This window comes from Falco cherrug, chromosome 1 (assembly GCF_023634085.1).
Source record: "Falco cherrug isolate bFalChe1 chromosome 1, bFalChe1.pri, whole genome shotgun sequence".
Lineage (NCBI taxonomy): Eukaryota > Metazoa > Chordata > Aves > Falconiformes > Falconidae > Falco > Falco cherrug.
Window position 1 is genome coordinate 671,594 of NC_073697.1, and position 10,165 is coordinate 681,758.

Here is a 10,165-nt window from a genome sequence, read left to right on the forward strand (position 1 = left end):
TATCCAGGCAATCAGAAAGGTTTGGAAAGGTCATTTACAGATCAGGAAAATTTTGCACTTACTGATAAAAAGACTTCTCCATACTAAAACACAATGTTTGATCAGAGGAAAAAAAAACCACTGCTTCCTTTATTTCTCCAATTGTGATCTCCCATTTAAAAGTAAGGACATTTGAAAGGACAGAATAGGGTAAAACACAGACTGTATTCTAGGACTCAAAGGATCTGAAGAGTCCACAACTCTTTCTGCTTTACTAAATCCCTAATGGAAAAAATTTTGGGAAAAAGCCAGCATAGGAATTGATCCTGACACAGCCATACTGTAACTCTTCACTACAGCTTCCCTTAATCTCATTTATTTCTTCAAAAAAACCCTCATATAAGAGGAAGTATTTCTTAAAATCTTTTCAAAATGACTGGTGGATGGGTGTCAGAAACATTGTAAAAGCCTGAACATCTCACAGCTCTCCATGTGACACTTCTGTATGCTATAGCAACAAATCTTCCAAAAGAAGATACATAAAGTTATCCAGAAAGGCTAGTTTCTTCTGCTGTCTAGAGGGTATTGTAGAGAAGATGGAGCCATACTCTTTTTCAGGGATACACAGTGAAAAGACTAGGGGCAGTGGTCAAAAAGCGCAGCGAGTGAAATTCTGATTAAACTTAAAAAAAAAAAAAAAAATCACCATAAGCATGGCTGCCCAGAGAGGTTCTGGAATCTCCATCCATGGAGGTTTTCAAAACTCCACTGGAGAACGACCTGAACAACCTAATTTAACCTTGAAGTTAGCCATGATTTGAGCAAGTGGTGGGACCAGATAACCTGCAGAAGTGCCTTTCAAGCTACGTTGTTCAATGGTACTGTGAGTTTTGCAAGAACAACAATTGCTAAATATTTTTTCTTTTCATGGCAGGAAGGACCTGTCATGCTGTCCCTAGTTCATTTCATAACACAGATGTGTAACTGGAAAAACAGCTTTATTTTTTATGACATCTTTAGCTGTTCATAGAATGTTAGTAGGCAGTCATACTGGGTGTGTTTATTTTCAAATCTGATGACTAATAAATTTTATCAAGGACATTTAAAATTCTAATTTAGGTAGCACAAATAATATTCCACATCATGTTGCATTCAGTCAGCCTTCAGCTTCCTGGAGATTTGCTCTCACACACAATTGATTTCAGCTATTGTCCTCAAGGAAAAGTTAGCTAGCTTTCCAGCAGCCTTCAATTCCCTAACTCCCAATATCTTTGGAGACCTGTCTGTTAAGGTTTAGTTCCACTAGTTATTCACTAGAAAGCATGGAGATTTGTCTGCATCCTGCAAATCATCATCACAAAACTGTACCTTCAGAGAATCATATAGGCTGGAAGGGACCTCTCAAAGACAAGAGTAGCTCAGCAGTGATGCGAGTCAGCTTGTCCTTACTACCCTGAGACACATCTCACTTGGACACAGGCACTTGTGTTCAACAAGCATGCTTAAATGGTCCATAACTCAATCTTTCTCTGCTATGGGTAGTAATTTTCTCCACAAAACTCCTACTGGGCACTGTAGGCACAAGGACCCTGAGAGGCCTGAGAACAGACCTTGCCAATGAAAAGTAAGTCATGGCTTTGAGTCACCTCTGCTTTTTCAGTGTCCTTTGGGACTAGGTCACTTACCCCATCAAGCAGAAGATCCACATTTTCCTTGGTGTTTGTCCTGCTGTGGATGTGCCTGTGGAAGCCATTCTTGGTGCCCTTCCACACCTCACAAGTTTTAACTTCAATTCAGATCTGACTTTCTTAATTCCTTCCCCACATGTCTGTCATACACACAGAACCAGCCAAAACTCCCACAGCTACCCCCCCACCCCGTGCTCTTTTTGAAGACACCCAGGTGCTCTCTGTCAGAGCTGACCCTTAGAGACCCACTCACCCCCTTGCTCCCAAGTCGTATCACCTGCTCACCAGCTCATCCAGCTTGATCTCCACTAGCACTCACAGACTTGCTCACACACCTGCACTCACTCCAGCCACTGACACCAGGGACACACTGACCCTCCAGCCCATGGTCTGACCTGTTGCTGCACTCACACCCCTCTACACACCTATGCACACACAGAATGGAGAGGTATGGACCAGGGAAGAGCTGGAAAGGAGTTAAAGAAGAAGACAGGGCAGCTTGCCCTGGTCAGGCACTGGGTACGGCCAGCCAAGTGAACTGACCAGCCAGCTACATGCAGTTCCCTCTTTATTTCCTTGCCCCTTTATTTTACCACTCTTGTTCCTCCAAACTACCTAAACTCCTCTCCTGTTCCACCTTTGCTTCCCATCCTAAACATCCTATAATAAGTGATCATGAATTGCTTTCCCCCTGCATCCCACAACATACACAATTCCTAGGCAGCAGTCCCCCTAGTCCAAAAGGTGATCCAGAGAGCTGCTCTCAATGTTTATGGTGATGTGTCGCGTCTGGATGTTGGGACTAAAGCTTCGCTGGGACAGCCCTAGGGGAACGCAGACAAGGTGTTTGTTCCTCAGGAGTCCTTAAATTTGGGTTCTTGCCTGCCTTTGTGCCCCTGTGCTCCTCTGGGCTTGTGCACGTGGGCCTTTGATGGGCAGATGGGCCCTGCTATGGGCCTGGGAGAAGCCAGGCACGGTTCTGTTCGGTTTTCCCACCCTTCCGTTGTCTCTCTGAGTTCCTTTGTGGGCCTGCAGATGAGTTTTATGACCTAGCTTAACAGTCTGGGCAATGCTTCTACATGACTTCCAGACAGTCCATCCCTGCTTCTGATCTCACCCTACACTTTCTTCCAACATTTAAGCTCCATCAGGAATTCCTGATTTGGTCAAGCTGGCCTCCTGCCACAGCTTCCCCTTCCTGCCCATCAGGATGGACCACGCTTGCGCTTTGAGGGGATTGTCCTTGAATTAACATGCTGTCTTGGGCTCCTTTGATGTTCAGTGTCCCCTGGGGTCACACCTACCAGGTCCCTTGAAAAGCCACAGTCCTTCAGTCACAAATGTTTCGGTCACACCAAACTGAGTGCATCTACAGGTCTGTATCTGTTTTCCTTCATAAGACCATTTTTCAACATTTCCTAAGCAGTGATTCCTGACTAATTGTTCTGATCATAAAATTCCCCATCCTGCTGATGAACATCTACTAACACTCCATGGGTTGTGAGAAAACTACTACCTGATCAGCTCATCCCTAGTGAAACACAGTGTAACACCACTGCTCTGCTGCACTGAAAGACAGCCCAGCACCAGAGCATTGGGCTGATCCATCCTGGGAAGTCGATTTTGCACGGACAAAGGCGAACTGTAAGAGTGGGGCAGAGGCAGAGAGCTGCAGAAGATGCCAGGAGCAGCTCAGAGTGTGGAGGGGGGATCTCCCTGAGCAACCCCAGCAGGTCTGCTGGGCGCTGCCCCATGCCCATCTAAGCTTATTCCCGATGGCCGATCTGACAGGTGACGGACAGATGGACCAGTCTGCCCAGTGACTCACACAGCAAAGAAATAGCTTTGCGCTGGCGGCCTTAAGGCATACCGACCCTGCCCTTCAGCAGTGCACAAATAATGTGTCTGCGAGACAGGAGGCAAAATGGGTGGGGGAGGGAGACGGGTGAGCCTGTGCAAGCAGCTGAAGTATAGGAAGGTTTTGTCTTGAATGAAGGCACTTCATTTTAATGTCGCTTTGTCATGTGCTGCTGTGCTGGCTCTTTCTGGCTCTACAGTTCAACATAGCGCATCAGCCTCGGGACACAGTCCAGCGTTAAGCCCTTCGTATGCATGCTTCTTCACAGTATTTACACAAAAGAACAAAAACGCTGTAATTTTTGTAAGATTTTGTCTGCATTGTTTTTTCTTTCTTTCCTTAACCCTCAGCGTCCTGCACAAGCCTTGAGGCTGAGAAGCAGCCACAGCCCGTATAGCCAGGAGTGCGTGTAGGGTAACAAAAAGGTCACCAACAAAGCTACAAGGGACAGTGGTGACATTTGGTCTTCCCACACTCCCTTCATGTCTGAGAATGCATAGGAAAAAATTAGTACATTCCGGTCGAGAGAGCAGGCTGCGTTATTGAGAGGAGACAGGCATTGTGCTTGTCAGCACGGGCTGATCTAGCACTCTCATTTCCCCACCTAAACCCCTCAGCAGCACATGAAACAAAATGAATAACTTCCATGTGGAAAAACAGGCTGCTTACAAGTGATAGAGATGAAAGAGATGGAAAGCCCCAGCAGCCTGTAGCGGGCAAACTGCAAATAATGACTTGCGGGTGCCGTTTTCCAGGATAATTTCCCGCGCTTAGGGTCTGGCAGCTTGAGCCTGTTGCCCAGCTGCCAGGTGGCCATGCTCTCGCCTGCAGCACTCGGGGGAAGACCTGTGCTTGAAGCAGCCCAGATGACTTTGCAGTTTCAAGCTTACATGCTGCAAGTTAACCCCAAAACATGCTATCAGCATTGAGCAACGTGCATGCATCTGCAGCTAGATACAGCGGCAACAGTGAGGAGACGTGGTATGTCTCCTACCCACATGGTAATGTGTACAGCAGCAGGTAATGGCAATGGTCCATCTGCATCCCTCTCCTCCTTCCTAGGGAAGGGTAATACTGATCATGATAACCATCTTCACAGCAAAGATAACATAAAAGTGGACATACTCAGAACACCCACAGAGCACCAAGTCACTTTCATGAGGAATATAGGTATCAGGGCTTGAGAAAGCAATTTCACACCACTTTCTATCCTATAATTCTTAAACATAAGGATGCCTAAGATGTAATGGTGTTTGCATTTGGACTGAAAAGTCCTGGGTGGTTAAACATGGTTGTATTAAAAAGTTCAGAAGCATCCATTAGTAACTCAGAGGCATATAGCAATTAAGACATTACCAATTTGTCGCGACGGAGGGAAGACACAGTCACTTAATATGAGTGATCAGCAGACTTTTTGTTTTTTGTACCTTACAGTCACCTTTTATGCCTTGTTATAATTAGCTCATACATATTACAAAAGTTAAGCTCATTATTGGTTAGTTGCCTAAATACCAAGCCCACCCCTAGTTTCTCTTCTGTAGTTTTCTGTTCCCACCTGCAACATTCTTTTCCCACCAAAATCTTCCTGTTATTGTGTAACAAATACAGCCAAAGACAGTGTATTTTGCTTTACTTCAGATAAGCTGAGAGCGATGTGCATTTTTGTTCAGCCAGCTGGACTATGTCTATGAGACCTTTTTCAGCTAGCCAGTTATCCACACCAATTTTTCCAACAAATTAGTCCAGGGGCATCTCCTTACACAAAATTTGGTAACAATTAATCAATGCACATGCTCACACATACACACAGCAAGCATTTTTACTTTTGAGGACTGCTGCAAAACTAATTTCTCTACAATTTTTCGTGATAATTAGAAGAATTCAGGACTGAAATCTTATAGCTTTGAAAAGCTGCAAATGTCTGAAATAAAATGGTGAAAATGCAGATACATGCATCTTTAAACTCAGCAGTCAGTTTCACATCTACATTAGCGATTGCTTCAGTGAGCTACTTACACATAGTTCAGGTACAAATGAAATCACCATTCAAAGGAGACAGCAATTTAATGTAATAGTCCAAAGTTGTAAGGCAAATGCACCAAAACCTCAGCTTTAGTTGCTCAGAGGAAGCAATGTCCATCTCTGCACTCGCCACACAACTTGATGCAGGGCAAGTGTTCTTGATTTATGTCAGCAGAGCCCTGTCCTCTATGTACAAACTGCACAGGAAAATCAGGAAAGGCTTATGAACTTTCAAACAGCTTCTGTACAGAACAAGGCAGAGAGAGAAAAGCATCTAATATCCTTTCAAAGAATTGAGAAAATGCTGAAGATATATAAAAAAAATAATTAAAAAGATGATGAAACATTACAATATCAGATTACCTGACAGATGTCTGAAAGCCAATTACCTAGTTAATCAGCTAGTTTCTATATTGGAGCTGCAGTAAGTGATGACAGTTATTGACCACAAGACAGCACTTTGCTTTGTTGCTGTTGCAGACTCATTTGCACCCTTATAAGCAGGAAGATAATTTATCCCGGGCCTGGTTTACAACTGAAAGGAGGCCTACCCAATCACTTGGTTTTCTTGTCCTTCCTCCATCAGCCTTTTCCCTCCCAAAAACTTGTGAATTAATTCACCAATTTCAACCAAAATCTCATGGACCGGGCTGCAGAACTGATGTCCTTGTTATGTCTGTGGGTGGGAACCACACTGTCCTCTTCTGAGGAGATTAACCTTCCTTAAAATCTCAGACTTTAACATAAAATGAAGCATTTTGCCATCAGAAATAAACTTAAAGTATTTACGGGAGAAGAAAATGCAATCAGAGTAGAAATTTGTGTCAAGTAACAATAAAGTGAGCAAGACGATACCACCATGCTGAAGAAAACAACTGGGCAACAGCAACCAGCTGAGAAAAAAAAATAATATTTGGTATTGGGAAGGGAATGCTGGTACTCAGATCATCTCCAGACAGCTCTTCTGGTAAACAGGAGCATAACACGGCCCCAGCAGTGGATATGGCATTGCAGAAGACACAAATGGGACATTTTTCATGTCCTTTAGATGGCCACCAGTGCAGGCTCATAGTTAAGGCACCGTTGTCTGTTGGTCTCTGTGTGTGTGGTTGGATGGCATGCAGCTTTTTACAGCTGTCACCTGTAGCTCCAGGGTGGGTGCACTGGGGGCTGCCACCAGGAGAACACAGAGCAACCTACAGGTTAAATAACTGTCCTACACCCTGCAAGCACTCACGCACTTGGCCCAGGGCGCAGCTCTCCAGGAAAGCTCAATGTTGTTGCAGGCAGAGGAGTTGAAAGAAAGGAGAGCTGAATGGGATGCCCAGACACTGAGTTACAAATGCATTTTTCTCAGGAGCTGGTGTGTGGTTGGATGGCATACAGCTTTTTACAGCTGTCACTTTGTACTAGCTGGTTTTCTTATCCCAACCCATTTGTCATTTTATTTCCAGTGTTCATCTCAAACCTTCCCTAAATGTTATGACAGCATTTACCCTGTGAAAGTGGGAAGCAATGAGAAGACGGGAGCTGCTGCTATTGCAACAAAAGCCAAGAAAGACATAATTTCTTTAATTATTATAACAGCTTCTGCTCTTTTCAGTTCAAATTCTCTCCTTGGTAAGTTCTGCTGAGAAGTGGCAGCCAGTAATTACAGGGGTCCACAAGACTGTGAGTGATTAGCGGCACTGTGGTGGTATTGTAATCTAGACATTACAATAAAATGAGCCTTCATGACTCCTAAATCATGTAGCATTTGAGGCAGCCTTTTTTCTACTATACGGACAACTTCACTGCTAGTGTAGCTGAGCTGGCTTCCATTAAAAGCAGGGACGTTGTTTCCTTTTCTACCAGAGGGCTGGCCACACAGCCAGTGAGGAATGACCAAAACAGAGGGAAACCACACACATCATAAAATATTTCTAACAAACATTTTACTCAGGGGAAGAAACATTTCCAGAGATTCCTAGAAGCACTGAAAAGATGCACAACATACCTACATTTGCAGGTCACTTCTTTTGGACAGGTTCAGTCCCACCTGCTGCATACCACCTTTGACTAGCCATTTCTGCCATGAAGGATTCTTTGTGTACTCAGCCATGTTTTCGGTGCCAGAACTATCTACATTTGGCGGTGAGTAGAAAAGAAAAGGATAAATCAAACTTTTGAGTGATCTGGCCTTTGGAATGGCTGGGGGGTGATCTGTTATCCTTTGCTGTCTCAAAACACCATCTGCACAACTTGCAGGTAGTAGTGCGAGGTAGCTGCTTTTCTCTTACAGTGCTTACAGCAGTACCCATGCAGGCTGGTAAATTATACACAATACAGCTCCATTCTTATAGAAGTCCCATGCTGCAATACCTGGTATCAAAGCAGAGGCTGGCAATTACATGCCCAAAGTATTTCTATCTTCTGGTCTCTCACATCCACTTTATAATCACCCCATCCAAAGATCTAGTGTAAATGATGGCAGAAGAGTGGACACATCTTGATAAGACCAGGATTAGTTTAGATTTCCTGTCTTGCAAATTCACATAGCTCAGAGGGCTCCAAAAGTTGGCTATCGGTTTATGAGACATGGTGCTTTTAAAAACTGTAATTTTCCTTATAGAAGGCAAAATAACCACTAGCAAACCAGTTCAAGAACGTTACAGACCCATGAGCACTTCACTGCAGTCTCAGGGGAAACCCTACATTTGCATTTCCTTAGTGTGCTGTTGAAGGTACTGAATTCCTGTGGAATAAAGTCAAGTCAGCTTATGGTCCTCTGTTTGGGAAAACTGCTTAGGAAAGAAGTGAAATCCAGCTTGCTCCACAGACCTAAGGGGGTGCAAGACCCTTGTAAAACACACTGATTTTCACCTCCCTTCATCCTTCCTCATTTCACTTTCTCATCTATGCTCCCCTCCCACCATCCTGTTCAGGGAATACTGTTTCATCCCTTCTTCACTAAGGCACCATTACCATCTTACACCTCTCCTGGAAAAACTCTTGGGCCAGAACATTTGCAAGGAGTGAGTTCATGCTCACATTCATACCGGGAAAGAAATTTCCACCTTCTGAAACACTGGGAATATGTGCTTTTACTGCCTTTTTTGCTGCCCCCTCAACTCTGCTCGTCCTATTTTTTCATCCTGATCAGGCTGCCACGACTTGCTGAAATGAGGCTTGAGATTTACTTGTCTTTGACATTCCTTATGTAGTTCGAGGTGTTACAAAATCAGCAACAAGGACACCTTCCAGGGCCACTGAGTATGCACTCACCTTATGTATTTATTCTTGATGAATCGATGTCATATCTGAACAGAAGAAAATGTTCACATATCAGGTTACTGAAAAATATTATTTAAAAAAATTGTAAACTCTTTAAGTAACTATTCCATTGTTCCACTCTGCAAGTGACTCTTAGACTCACTGAAGACATGTATCTTCAACACCCAGAGCAAGCAGAGTTTGCAGGTTTACTGCATAAACTGCTTAGGATAGGTAGTTGGTTTTTTGCAACATGGTGTTCACTTAGTTAATGAAACTAAAGAGCAGCAAGTTGAAAACACATGCAAACAAACACTAAGGGAAAAATAAACCACGTTCAATAATCTCTCTTGCGTACCATAAAGGATTAGAAAGTTCAGCTGCAAAAACCTTGCATCCTTATTTACAGGTTGGTGAAAACAAGGAACAAATAAAGAACAATCATCCCAGCCTGCCAAGGCAAAACCAGGATGGTAACTGAAGGAGTATGGGGAAAAAACCCTCCTTTTTGAGCTAGTTCTTACTGAACTGTCTCCTACAGAGCTGCCTGTGCTTTCTGCAGAAGCTGCCACAGGGACCGTGGAGGAGACACAAGCAGTGTCATGAAGAGAGAACACTGTTATCTCCCTTATGAAGGTCTGATACTGTTAGGAAGAGATAGAGAATAGAGAATTTCAGCTGCGAGGGACCTACAACTGTCATCTAGTCCAACCGCCTCACCACCACCGGGCTAACAGCCTGGTATGCCACTCCACAACTGAGGCTTCATTTCTGAGTAAAACCCTGCCAACGTTTGCATCATTTCTCAGACAACAGGTTCAGAAAAATTCAGATGATGTGCTTAACTCACTGCTTCCCGGTGAAGGCTTTGGTCAGAGCGCAGCATTTCTCAGGTCTTTCTGAACTGCCTAGTCCTAACCAAGATGTGCTGCAAATGCCCTTTCTCGCATTCAAGGCAGATGCTTGGTAAGCAATTCTTAACAATTTATTAATAATTTATGGTTAAGATTATTCTGACATTGCTTTTGATTGATGATTAGCTTTTGAGGCTGGAGTATTATTTCGTGTTAGTTTTTTGACTAAGGAAGCAGAATCACCCTGTTTGGAGAAGACAATAAGGAACTGGCTTCCCTCTTGCTGGGAACACTTAATGCTTCGTTAGATGATCTCACCCAGACTCAAACACCCGCAATGTACACACCAGTCTTAGAAATTCATGTGACAACTAATCCGAGCATACCTGGCAAGGGAAAGAAAATACCCCATTGTGTGCTGATGAGCTGTATTTTTGGGACTACTGCAAAGTTGATAATTTCCTTTGGTAAGTAGGACTTGACACCTACGGTTTAGAAACAAATCGATCTAT